The sequence below is a fragment of the Pinus tabuliformis genome, chromosome 3_2, assembly GCF_031772625.1.
Source record: "Pinus tabuliformis cultivar Carrire ecotype Pingquan chromosome 3_2, CPIR1, whole genome shotgun sequence".
In the NCBI taxonomy this organism is placed as follows: Eukaryota; Viridiplantae; Streptophyta; class Pinopsida; order Pinales; family Pinaceae; genus Pinus; species Pinus tabuliformis.
In genome coordinates this window covers 1,232,389,192-1,232,403,913 of record NC_142302.1, presented here as the reverse complement: position 1 = coordinate 1,232,403,913, position 14,722 = coordinate 1,232,389,192, and the positions used below count along the sequence as shown (strand labels likewise).

General features: G+C 30.2%; 1 pseudogene; it reads right to left on the bottom strand.

Moving 5' to 3' along the window:
- Nucleotides 1-12,206: 12,206 nt before the first annotated feature.
- Nucleotides 12,207-14,722, bottom strand: part of LOC149185200 (galactolipase DONGLE, chloroplastic-like) — a 60,680-nt pseudogene continuing 58,164 nt past the window's right edge.

Genomic DNA, 14,722 nt, shown 5'->3' with positions numbered 1-14,722 from the left:
TAAGATGCAAGAGTTTATCTTGCTTTCTAATCAAAGAATCACAAAAATATTCAATATTAAGTGGTGTGTAAGAATCCCCTATAGCTTCTGTTGTGGAGTAAACGATACATACAACAATGTAATATGCACTAGTAGGCTTATAAAAATAACATATATAAATTAGGTATCCTTCTTTTCCATGTCATCATATTCAAGTAAAATAGTCTTTTGAATCGAGATAGATAATATTCAATACAATATAAATCATGAGAATCTAAAAATATCAAGTGGATTTTAATCTAATGGGATCAAATATTATTGTGTTTTCTAAGTGGGGTTCCCATCTTTTCTTGAACATCATCTAATTTTTCAACTCATTGAAGATAAAACCATAAACAACTAAGATAAAAAAAATTGACTAATCCACATGTTTCATCCTTTTTATTGTCTTATTTGGATTTTCTTGAGGTATCAATGGTGGTAGTTTCTTTTACCAAGGTAATCTAGTAAATTCCTTTAATTCATACTACATCCTCTACTATGGGATTTCCATTAGAAGTAGTTTGAGTTGGTAAGCAAAATATCACTTGGACAAGTAGATTTAAAATTTTAAAGTAATATTTCTTTAAAAGTACTAAATAACTATTTCGATGAAAAATTATTCAACAAAGTCACATTTTAAGGAAAGTGACACTAAAAAAGGACTTCAAATGTCAAAGTAATGTCATTTTGAGGAAAGATAAAAAGGTAATTGAATTACAACTTCATAGGTAGAAGTTCGTCCATGTGGCAATGGATACACAATGAAGATGTTGAGTAAAAACAAAAAAATTCCTTTGTCTCTAACTTTTCTTATTAGCTTCCTTTAAGAAAGAGGTTAATTTTACAATAAAATGACCAACATTATAGAATAAGTGAAAACCACCTCTATAGATTAAATATTTATTGAAAAAATAAATTAAAAAAGAACATGAAAATTACTTTATAGTGATTTCTTTTTATAATTTGAGTGAAATAAACATTACAATAAAATTATATGATAGCATAAAGTTCCATGGAAATTTTCAAGAAACAACTTAATTCAGAAATCTTTTGAATTCAAAAGTTATTTAGTAATCTAAGTTTCAAGTTAAAGTTTAGATTTTTCCTCAATATGTCTCCTTACCTCCCAAAACATTGCATTCTATTCCCAAAAGTTTCAACATAGATACGTTGAAATACAAGTGATTTATTTTTATAAAAAATTCAAAACTTTATAGAATTGAGATTAGATCTTAGTTAGCCTAGCCCTAAAATGAAATTTTGGTCTCTATTTTTTATTTGTAGAGATTTCATAAAGAGTAAAGCGAAGCATATATGTAGAAAATATAAGACTTTCTTCCCTATTTTTTACTTGCTATGATTGCACGTGTTGTATAACAAAGAGTAGACTCAGACCAAAAAGGTAGTAACTTAGGAATATAAATGAAAATCCCAAAATATCAAGAGAGTGTATAAAAATTTAAATAACGTTATGAAACTTTATATGTATGGATTTGAAAAAAATGATTCTATATTTTTAGGTAAAACCAAAAATGTTTCCAATTGAAAGCAATGATTTATATTTAATGGAGCTACTCACTTATCCCAAAGATTTATAAAATTAGTAGAATTTAGAAATATTTTTATGCATGTAGTGAAATAGGTTCATGATCTTGATCATAAACAAGAGTGCGTCTTCAAATGGATTTTACTACCATGTTAATTATATAGGTATTTCTATACATGTCAAACACCTTAAGCAACCAACCACACAAAAAAATTAAAGATTAGTGTACTATAGTATTATGTGATTAAAATTCTCAAAGAAGGAACTAGTCTATGACACTAACCAATGAACTCAATTGAGGATATTATTGATAAAAACAAATAAATTTCATATCAATTATTCATAATCAATCATCAACAAATGACCCTCCATGCTCTATAATGTAGATATTATGGTATAGTCAAATGTTAAGTCATGGATCAATATACCCATTAGTATCAATAAAAATATGTGCTATTATATGACTTTAGATTTAGAACATATCATAACAATTAAATGATATAATTACATATGCCTAATAATATATATTAAGGGAACACACTTTATCTAAAGACATATAAAACTAAGTTAATATTATATATCTTTTCAGTATCTAAATATCCTAGCCGCTATGTTTAATTAGTAAACTATAATTAAGTAAAATATATTTATTAATAAATTCCTATTAACTTTTAAATTAATAAACATAAATATCTTTTGCCCATTAAATACTATTGAATAATGCTAAATGATTTATATTTATCCTTATAAATGAAAATAATCTCTAAAACACCATCCAACTCAATGAAATCTTATAAAGATAATTAAGGAATAGTTAAAAAATTTAATTATTCATCAGTAAAACGTTGGCCGCTTAAGACCAACATTTGGAAATTAACAAATTTAACTATTCATCAATAAACAGTAAAAATATTCACCCATTGAGACCAACATGATTATTAGTATCTTCTCACAGCGACTTGGATTTATTGTACCTTAAAAAAGTGATAAGAACTACATGATTTCATTTAATATTCTAGTTTGATGGTAAATAAGATTGGAGATTATTATTAAAACTTCTTTGATTTTCATAACTAAACAAGTTATATCATAGTCTTATTAAGAAACATTAAATTTAGTTTTTTAATTAATTTTAATTTTAATTTTTTAAATTCAATAGAGATGAAATTATTACATTATGAACCTATAAATACAAAAGATCTCAATAAATTCACTTCCTAATATCTCAATCCTAAAAACATAGAAACAAATTTATCTAATTAATTAAGTTGGATTAATAAATTATTACATTATGAACCTATAAATACAAAAGAACTCAATAAATTCGCTTCCTAATAATTCAATTGTAAAAAACATAGGAACAAATTTATCTAATTAATTAAGTTGGATTGATAAAAAAAAATTAGCAAGGTGGGATGGAGTTGAAATGGAGCAAGAATAGTTAATAGAGAGCAAAAGGATATTTCATCAAATCTTTCCAAGAGATATCCTCACGAAAGAGTTATTGTAAGGTTGTTTGAAAATACACTATTAGTGCTAAGCATTAAAGGAAGGTTAAAATTATTTGTAACTTTATAAGGTGGATATTATATATTCAATGAAAAATCAAGACTATTATCTATTTTGGTTAGGTGATAGGTTTGTAGTGCTAATTCAAGCTATATTAATAGGATAGGAGGTGGTTGGGAAAATGAATGCATGTAATGGGGAATAAGGCAAGTAAAATAAAGTGGAAATTTTTTTCTCACTTTATGGTATGGTTAAAAATGATTTTAGTATAGGGTTTGGAAACGAAAGATGCTAAACTAGATAAGAGAGCAAAATTTAGAAAGAAATATAAGGAAAATATAAAGGTAGGATGGATAGAAAGAAAAAGGGAAGGAAAATTTGGTTCATATCCCATAATTTTATATGATGTTTTGTGTTAAGTTATTATTCAAATTCAATTCTACAAGTGAGGTTGAGGAAATATTGGGGAGGAAGTCATATTGAGGTCTTTCTATATTATAGCTAAGACAATGGAGGCTAGGTTTTAATCCTAGTAAAGAAACATCACTTAGGAAGTTGGTTTAGATAATAATACTTAGTTTACTTATGGATCTTTAGAATATAAATATCATAAAAATGTTGATGGAGAACATATGTATTTTTATAGATTATGAGTTAGAATTTTAAACCAAAATCAAATAAAACAAAATAAAGATTATAGTAGAGATAGACCTAAGGGAGGGTCTCTGAAAAGAGAGAGAAATAATTTTTGGGCCATCAAGATTTAATCATTGGATTTTTAGAATATTTCATTTAGATTTTTAAGATGTTACTAAGTTGGGTATACGTGGATGGATTTCTCCAAGTTGGGTCTTAGTGGATTAAGAATAAAGGAACATAGGAAGTCCAAGAGGTGCAAAAATATCCAAGAAAGTAGACCACTCAAGAGGAATAATAAGGCAATGTGGAAACCCTAGCAATGGTTTTATAAGAAGTTTTGAACCAACAAGAAAAAATAAAAAATAAAAAGAATACCTCTAGAGTTATAAAATGGAATCATTGTTTACACCTCTAGCTAGGAAAAGAAGGTCTTGGAGAAAAAATATGTAAAAGGTAAAGAAGAATCAACCACTAGGTATTCAGAGGAAGGTATGGGTCAAATAAATTTTAATCTTTTATCTCATGTAAAGAGGGTAGATGAAAAAAAAATGTGTGTAGAAGATTTTATCTGTAGTTTGGAGAGATTTTAGAGGGAATTCATAGAACTTATGTTTAGTAGTCTTGAAGAGAAATAAAAAGTACCCTAGCATTTAGAATTTGAAACATTCAAAACCTTATGGTTCAATGACCATAGTTCCAACTAAAGACTTGCCTTTGAAAGGTGTAGACTTCATAAGTTGGATAGAAACAAATTTATGATTTATATACAACCTCAAGTTTATAAAAGAATACTTCCCTGATGAGGATCTAGGTGAAGAAGTGGGCTTGGTTTTGAACCCTATGATATCTTGGATGCTAGGTTTTAAATCCTACCTATACCTAACAAAAATAATTCCAAAAAGGAAGTCAATGAAGGAAAACAAGTGACCATAAAAAGGGGCTCTTATGGTGGATATGGATTTAGACAAGGTACACCATGATTATTTTGTTACTAAATGTCAAAAGGATATAGGGTTATAATAAAAATCCATCTATGAATTTTTTTCCAATAAATATTAACCATATATTAATTTTCTCCTAGAGGTCAAGGGTTAGCGGAATACCATTATTTTTATTTTTCCTTGCTATTTGAAAGATTGGTCATTTATTATAATATAATTGAAGGAAAATTAGGGGTATTAGAAATAATTAATTTGTCTCCTTTAGAAATAATGAGTGTAAGAGTCTCCTTTAATTGTAGGGATATATTTACAGTTGGGGAAGAAATTCAACATTATCAATTTGTATGGTGTATTGAGACAACTTCAATTCTTAAGGATAAAAAAAAAATGATAATGTGATTTTAAGAAGTGGCTTCAATTTAAAATCTAAAATAAAAAAGTGGTGGGGAAAGGTTAGAGGAAAGAACCTCTATTATATTATTTTGTTCATTTTATTTTAGGAAATGCAATTATGTGACGAAGAACCTATTTAGATAGACCTTTCTTGGATTGATTTTAGAAGTGGAAGGGGTATCTAAGATGATACCTAGGTTGTGGCTTTGGAGATAACCTTGGGAGAATCATAAAGAATGAAAGATTGGATTTAGAAGATAGTTTCTTTGTTTGTTTACAATATTATCATTCTTCTTTTATGTAGGTCTTTTTTATTCGAACAAGAAAAAAAAAATTAAAAACTCATACACCTCTTCAAATTCAATACTTAGTTGAGGAATATAACTACATAACTATAAAACTAAAAAAATATGTCTCAAATATATAAAAGTCAACATTATTTTACTTCAAATAAAGTGCAAAAGCAATATATTATAAACTTAAATATAAAATAATAATATTTAAAATTATGAAAAAATATATATGAAACAACATCACTCTTATTAAAAAACTCCTATATAAACTAGGTAACTAGGTCCTCATTGTACTGTAAAACAATATTTGTAATCAAACCTGATGGTGTATTAGAAGATATATATGTATCCTTAGATTACCCTGTTGATTTTATATACACTTTATATATACATTATTAGCCTCATAAACCGATTATTTTATCATATCCAAGTTTTCGAGAGATTTTAACTATGTGTGCATGAACTCTGTTCGTCACATTTGGTGTTTGATCGTGGCCTTTGGTCACTAGATTCTTGGTCAAAAAATTCAGAATCTATGTTGGCTTCCTAAATATTTTTTGAGCTCTTTGACTTATCTTTGATCACAAATTGTCCATTGGATATTTTTATGGTGAAATAGTTGTTGGCCACAATTTTGAAGTGTTTATTAGTGAATAACATACCAACCATAAAATTGTTGCACTTAGATTTAATAGCGTTCCGTGCCATTATGAATGTAATACTAATTAAAAAAAGAAAAGTGTTATCAAAGGTGTGCTCAAGGGTGTGCAGTTTGTTGGAGCGGTGGTGTATATTCATGCCGAAAACAACAAAAAAATATCATACCATTGGAAAAACAAAACTAAAATCACCAAAAAAATCCCACCCTCACTTCTCAATTTCAGACAATTCGTCATGGTTCTCAGGTTCTCAATTCCAAACAATTTGTTAAGGTTCTGAGGTTCTCATTTCTAGAAAATTCGTTAAGGTTCTAAAGCAAATCAACTGGAGTATCAGAAAATAAAAACAATTATCATGCAAGTGAATAAAGTGTATTGAATTACAGGAGTGTTTAATCTGCCAGCGACCAATAAAACCAATTATCATGCAAGTGAATAAAGTGTATTGAATTACAGCATTGTTTAATCTGCCAGCGACCAAATCACCGTACTGTGTTTGGTAGAGTCGTTTGAAAAAAGAATGGAAAAAAAATCATGGACTGGAGATGAACGTAGGGTAATTGGATTAAAACTCATCCAAGTCTGTCACCGAGTTATATAGTGTAAGCCATCGGTGCATATCAGGCCACCTGGAATTTTTTTCGCGAAGTTTGTAGGTTAAATCCGCGCAAACCATCGTATCGTGAAGGGGAAAGTACCTGTGTAGGGGATATATAAAAAAGGGTTTAGTTAAAATTGATTAAAATTTGTGAAAGGAAGTTGCATCCATGAGGAAGAAACACAACTATAAAGTCACAACGTTTAATCTTGTCCGATGCTTCGGTATACGGAATCCACAACATTTCAAACTACAAGGGTCCGTTCGATTTAAAGCATTATAATTAAATTATAAAATAATCAAAGTCGTTGTTTCATTTTTCAAAGTAAACACTCCAGAACAAAATCTTCAAAAAATAGTTTATGGTGTTTTTACCATCAATTTAAAAGTTTATGGCGTTTTGCACATCAATTTAGAGTGCTAAGTATTGAAAGTTATAACATAGAAGTAAAATATTAAAGACTCTCTAAAGCCAATTAAAAAAAATAAAAAATAGTTAATTGAAAACTATATTTTGATTTTCCAAGTAAAAAAGTCAATTTAAAATTAAGATAAGATTATTTCATGAAAAAATATTTTTTTTTTTTAAATCTTATTTTACTCAAAAAAATCTTATTTTACTCAACAATATATATATAGAAGAATAAAAGAAAATAAAGTAATATATATTAAGGGAAGTAAGAGTAAAAAAAAATTATTTAAAGGAGTTTTGAAGTATAGAATGGAAAATTCAAAAATGACATAATAGTGATTCTTCTATAAGGTTTTTCCAACTGCACATTGTAGACTAGTTACATTAAAGCGGGAATATCCAAGGAAAATCAGTTAATTAACAAATCAACTATTAATTCCAAAATCAAATAGAGAAAGAAAGGAAGGCATTTTAGCAAGAAACAATATGAAATTAAGGAATTACAACAAAAAACTGATGATTATGAATGTATATCTCAATTTAGTGTCATTATTATGTTTGAGGAAAAAATAGACATAATTTCCAATTTTCAATTTTTCCTAGTTTGAAAAAGTTTTTGATTGTTTTGGATAAGAAGAAGAACGTGACACTTTAAGACATACAATGAGTTAGATTCAATAATACCTTAATCCAAACACTTGAATGCTATATCAAAGATAATTAGTCAAGAAATTCAAAAGTCAATAATAAGAATGCAAAAAGAATTTGATGAATTAAAAAAAAAAAAATCGCTTAAAAAATCATGGTCATAAATTACATGCACAAGTAAAGAAGTCCAAGGCTACTAAGTTTTCATTAGAAAATATAATACAACAACTTATCTATATAGAAGCATCAAAATATTCAAGTAAAAACATCCAAGTTGAGGAGAATGGAACAAATATAGATCCCACTAACCTCATATTCGAAAAAATCCAAATCCAATTAAATAAAGACATACTCGAATGTTGCAGAATAAATGATATAAATTCCTAGTAAAGATCCAATTATCAACCAAGAAACATCAACTTTTGAATAAAATCATACACCTGAAGTAAATCAAGGAATTGCGACAAGTATGATAAGGGAAAATCACGTCACAAGAACTCCTTATTGACATCCAAATCACAAGAGTGGATGCCTCAACTGTACCCATATCTCTCACAAAAGAAACATTAGACTTATGTTCTAAAGAATGTTGATGTAAGTACAATTAAGTTTTATGATCATAGTTTGTCATAGGTATCAAATAATTGCAAAGTTCCATAGAAAATTGATTTGGGATGGTTAAATAATTTCACTTAGAAGTTCATATCATATTGTATCTTCAAAGATGTTTTAATAATTCAAAAATTTGCAAATAGTTTACCAGATAAAGATAAAAATAAACATTTTTCTTTTAATTCATATATTTTGAAAAAAAACATTTCTAAAATAAAAGACAACTTTATGAACATGAATATAAATAATACAAATAATAATATTAATTAAAAATAAAAAATAATAATTATAAAAGGAACCTCTCAAATAACGCAGCTCTTATGAAAGAGTACTTCTACCTATATAAATTGAATCTTCATTGTACTATAAAACAATATTATTCATTCATACATTTTATATATGAATTACTGCCCTATAAATAAACTCATTTACCATATTCTAAGTGTACTATAAATTAATTAACCATGTATACACAAACTCCGTTCATAAGGCTACTAATCCACATAAGACATATAATGTAAGAATGAGGAAGAAATCAAGGATATTTTTAAGACATATAATTTAAGAATGAGGAAGAAATCAAGGATATTTTTGAGAATAATGTGAGTGGATTCATTTTTAAGGAAAACTGCATGAAAGTAAGGAAGTTGGAAAACATTAAAAGATACGTTGAAGAGTAGGAAGAGGTAGTATGCAGATGAAAAGTGGAATTATCGAGCTAGATAATTTTTTTTTAAATATGTTAAATATTAGAAGAATCTTAACATTGTTTTCAAGAAAAGGAAGATAAAGAGAATAATAGATAGATTTACAAATTGTAGAATAAGGTAGGACAATAATTAAAAAAAAATTCTCCAAAAGTTCCTATGACCAATATAGCATAAATAATAAGCATGGTCTTTATATCTACATGAACAATAGATAAATTGAGAAAATGGGGATGTTGAAAAAGAGATCTTAGAGGAACTCAAAGAATATTTATTCTCTTTTAATGAGACAAAAGAAACCTTGGTTAACCAAGTGGATGTCAAAAGAGGTCTTAATAAAGTAACTCAAAGTAGATTTATTCTCTTTTAATGAGAAAAAAAACCTTGGTTGACCAAGTGGATGGATATTAAAACTCTATTATAGGTTTTATGTCTTTTTGGAGCAAGAATAAATAAGTGTAATAAATGAGACTAAGGTTTATATGAAATTACTATAAGAAATAAATGCAATTTTAATTTCCTTATCACAAAAATAAACCTAGATATATTTGATGATTTTAGTCCATTTTCTTTATAAAATTATTTCTAAAATCATTTATAATATATTAAATAATCATTTATGGTTTACATTAGAAGAGAAATATTTTGAACATGGAGATTAATGAAGCAATTGAAATAGTTGTAAAATATATGCACTTGTTATAAGTTAAAATATTGAAGCCACAAAAATGAAAATAGACTTAGAAGGGCTACGATAAAGTATTTGGTTGTATTTAACAGTCATTGAAGATTCAAATAGGGACGAGTAACCTAGTGGTTATTTAGATAATAGGTTGTAGGGCGTTAAGTTCATTTGCAATTATAAGTAATGGCTCAACATCAAGATTATTATATGCCACAAGAGGAAATAAGCATGGGTTTCTAATGTCCCTATTTCTTATTTCTATAGGTTATTGAAGGACCGAGAATAATTATTATAATCACAAAGAGGAGGGATATGTTAAGGGTATAAGGAAAATAATGTCTTTGTTCTTAACCCATGTTTTTATAATGGATGATGCTAAGCTATTTGGTTTGCGAATATAAATAAACTAAAGAAATTATAAACTAATTTTGTAAGGAAATATGGATGGAATTCAACTTCAACATATCATGAATTCATTTTAGTGGTTTAGAGAAAAGCATAGACATTAAACTTTCTCTAATTCTTCCATTTACTCCTGTCCAGTTTAATAATGAAATTAAATATTTAGTTTTCATTCTTAAATCTAACAACTATATTTTTAAAAGTTTGCATATTATGGTATGAGAAAATTAAAGGGATAGGGTCCAATTGGAGCTATAGAAGGATTTCTAGAGGATGTAATGTAACTAATAAAATATTTTCTATAAAGGATATATTTATCTCACACATTGAAATGTATTGTAGATAATATCAAAAGAAAATGCTTTCACTTCAATACACTAGTTATATTTATCTCACACATGGAAATGAAATATAGATAAGATCAGAAGAGAATGCTTTGTCTTTGAAAATCCTAAATAATATGGAGGATGGGGCCTTAAAAACATTCACCTTTTTCAAGTGTAATTTTTGGTAGAGAAAATCCCATGTAGGATGATAATCATGAGGACTATGGCTTGTGCGAAAAAAGTAGTAGTTGTGAAATGCATAATACTAAATTTGATTGAGGACAAAATCATAAGGAAGTTGAAATCTACAATGGAGCATTATTAATATGCAAAGCTTTGGTGAGGTTCTTTCCCTTGGTGAGAAAAATGAATGTCTTGGAAAATAGAGAAAGATATCAAAGTAAGTGTTTGAGAGACCAATGGATGGAGATCTCAGTAATTTTAAACTTTCAAATCCATTATACCCTTAATAATAGATAAACTATCACTTATTGATGTATACTATAGTACTATATGGGACCAAGGGTGGAGCTATGCCTTAAATATGCTTTTACAATGCTTATATAGAAAAGTGGACAATGATTAGATTCGGTTGGGCAATGATTAGATTCGGTTCGAGTTGGATTTTTTTGATGAGATTTGAATGAGGTTCTCCATTTGGTTCGTCTATATACATTTTATACATATATTAAGTTTAAAGTGAAATATAGGACAAAATAGTAAGATATCAACATTAATAAACATAAAAAATGTTATCACGAACATGGAAATTGCAAGGACATATTAGAAGCTTGAGTTTTGACATGAGGTTATGAGTTTTGATTTATGGACTTGGTCAATAGCTATGAGGTTCGTCGAACCTCAAAATATTTTTAAGGTTCACCAAAATTCGAACCTGAAGGTTGAAGTTCAATGAACCTTGTGACATAAAGTGCAATAACTATAAAGGATGAGTTGGAAAAACTTCTATGGTCTAAGCTCAAAATAATACTGCAAAATTAGGGTATAACGTAATGGTGGAAGATGGGTGGAATAGGGAGTAGAAAATTATAAGAAATGGTGGTGGAATTACAATGGATGTTGGATAGTCCTCTAAAAGAAAATATTTTTGTTGTTTCTGTCTAATAATTTTTTTTATTGGGATAACTATCAACATGGCATAGACCATGTAAGTGTATAATGTGAAAGGTCCAAGAGGAAATCATAGATCATCTACTAATTCATTGTCCATTTAAAAGAAAAGTATGGTTAAAGACAATAATTTGGTTAAGCTTAAAAGGAAGTGGAAAGGTGAATCTTTTACAACATGCTTTCAAGAATGTTAACTAATCATTCTTAAAAGATACACCATTGCCTTGTATTACCAAAATGCTTCTCACTTATTTATGTTTCCAAGTAAACTTGAAAAAAATATTGAATCTAGAAATTGACAACACATAAAATAGGTACGTGGATCTATTATTAAAAATAAACACTCTATTATGTTAAAATATATTAAAAAAATCTAAAAACAAACAATAATAGAGATGGTTTTATGTATTATATACATTGATTTGGATAATATTTGAAATTAAGATAATATTTGATGTATTATATACATTAATTAGGATAATATTTAAAAGAAAAATATCATATACATTAATTAAGATAATATTTGATGTATTATATTCACTTTTGAAATTGCATTAGAATCCAGATACAGCAACAAAGGCACGGCACGTGCAATATTCAAAATCATAAAGAGCAACCCATTTAATCATCATGCAAACGTGACTAATTAGTACTCTTTATAAAGGCAATACCTGTACTTAAGTACTAGACCGGGAATTCTGAGTTTGCCTGTTCAAGATGTTCATGGCGGTTGCAGCTGCAGCGGTTTAAGAGTTGCAAATACGTCGCCAGGTTATGAACGCAGGAGGGGTGATGAGACTTACTGTGGAAAAACTGGGTATGCAGCTTGTGATTCAGCGCTAGCTCAACGCCGACATGAGAATAACTCCATGAATTAATTCTGTCCATCAAGTTTTCCCAGAGCCGAAATTTCTCGTTAAATATTACGCCTGGGATCTTCGTCACCACGTCGTGGACGTTGACAACACGCAAAATCCGGAGCCCGAGCTCCCCACAGCGTTCTCTGAAGGCAGCATTTCCCATGCGGGGCCCAGCGAACGAATACACCGTGATGGGAATCCTGGAAGGAGAATAATAATGAGTACGGTTTAGTTCCAGCTCTGCGATATCATAAGCACACAAGGTAGCCATTGCACTGCCCATGCTGTGCCCTGCCATGGTTATGCTCAGCTCCTCTCCTTCGTATTTCTTCACGAGTCTTGCAATCTCAGACAGAAGCTGCTCTCTGGCACTTCCATTGTTGAACTTGCACGTCGAATCCTGCGAAGTGTACAGGCCCAATAAACCCTTCGCTACCTTAACATCCGCAAGAGGGTTTAAAGGGTTTAAACTGTAGGAGTTAGGGTATACGTGAGATTTGCCAGCCATTCCGCGTACGTTACAGTGCCTCGCAATGCCACCACAATGTCCCTGCGGCCCAGTCGTTTAATCTCCTTCTTGTCCTCCGTAATTGCAACGTAACCAACCCAGTTAGATCGATCTCCTTCTAACTTTTTCTTTATGACACCGTGAATGTTAATGTCAGGCGTTGCGTAGATGTATTTTGTAACTTTATAGCCGCAACTCTTCAACCCCAGCTCATCGAGCAGGCTCTTACGACCATATTTGCAGAACCCACGAAACCTAGACCCGGGGTCCAGATCAAATGCTTCATAACAAGCTCGCACGAAGACCCCATATCTCACGATTTCTGAGAGGAACAGTGGATTCAGTGGATTCAATATTCATTCCAATCGACGTGAGATCCTTGTATATATTTCCATATGTCCGCTAATTGTAAAACACCATCATTATTTTTATCCTTCTGAGCACTGACCCCCACATCGGGCCCGCGTTGGTAGAATGGGTGATCTAGTGCCTCTTGCCTAGGGTTTTGCAAAACGAATTCCCGTCTGGCCGTTATGCGTGCATTCTGCACAGGATCTGCAACTGCTGCTATTCCTGTGGATAGATTCTCACCAGAAATTAAACATCTCCGGTTGAAGACTTTTCTGGGCCTTAGGGGACGATGGTGAGCGAGAAGGATAGTTGAAGTGGGATTTAATGCCATGGCAAGATCTGAACGGGATACTTTCAAGAAGCAGTTCAGTAAAATAATGATCACCTATATGTTTCTCGCACACCACATAAAACTTAGATCAATCTCACACAACATATATGTAGAAATGTGGTGCATATCAATCTCACACAAGATATATTTAGAAACTTATATGGCACACTACATACATATATCCATATTTCTAGTCACAACATATATCCAGAAATTTATATGTATCTAATCACAACATATGTCTAGAAACTTATATTGTACACCAAATACATAGATCTAAAAAACTTATATCAATCACACACAACATATATCTTGAAAGAGTTGGGTTGGTTTTGGCCCTTGGACTCTCAACGGGCGGAGCTGCATGGAAATGGTCCAAAATGCAGTTGGAACGCTTCTTTTTCGGGTATTCAGGTAATGAAGCTGGTCGGTATAAATAAATATTCAATCTCGAACATTGGTCGGCATATATTATTCTCATGTATTCGTTTCAAACGGTACGAAATCAAATGTCTGCGAAGGTAAACGGTACACTATGGAACACTAGTTGATTGGACCAAAAATCAACCCATACGGTTGGATGTCCGAATCATTGACAATAGGACAGGGCTTTAAAAAGGTTTTGCAGGTGGATCGATTTCAAACGGCATCGAGAAACGTGAACCCTAACTAGGTATCCCTGCTGGTTTAATCTCGACACGGCACTAACAAACGTGAAACACAATTGTTTCCGTCGTCTAAGTTCAGCTAATCTTTCGTCAAAAGTCACTGTACATTTAGTGGGCGTGGAAGACGGATTTTTGCTGCAAGATTAGCACTTAATAATTAGAATTAGAATTAGTGGCAGCGAAGATGGATTTTGGTCATAGAACTAGGATTAGGTGGAGTAGAATTTGTGGCTAGTTCTACGATTTTCACTATCTCCAGATTGGAATCTCATGAAGAACCGTGTGTATTCAGTGCGACACGAGATAAACACCACAAGACATTAGGAGCTATATCTGGGATGTAGGTGGAAAATGTGAATATTTTACTCGATGACTATCTAGAATATGGTAAATATCGATATATGAGAGCTATGTGAAGAATAAATTTGGTCAAATAAAATGATATTGGCTGTTTTGACATTTGTATTAATGATCGACTGTTT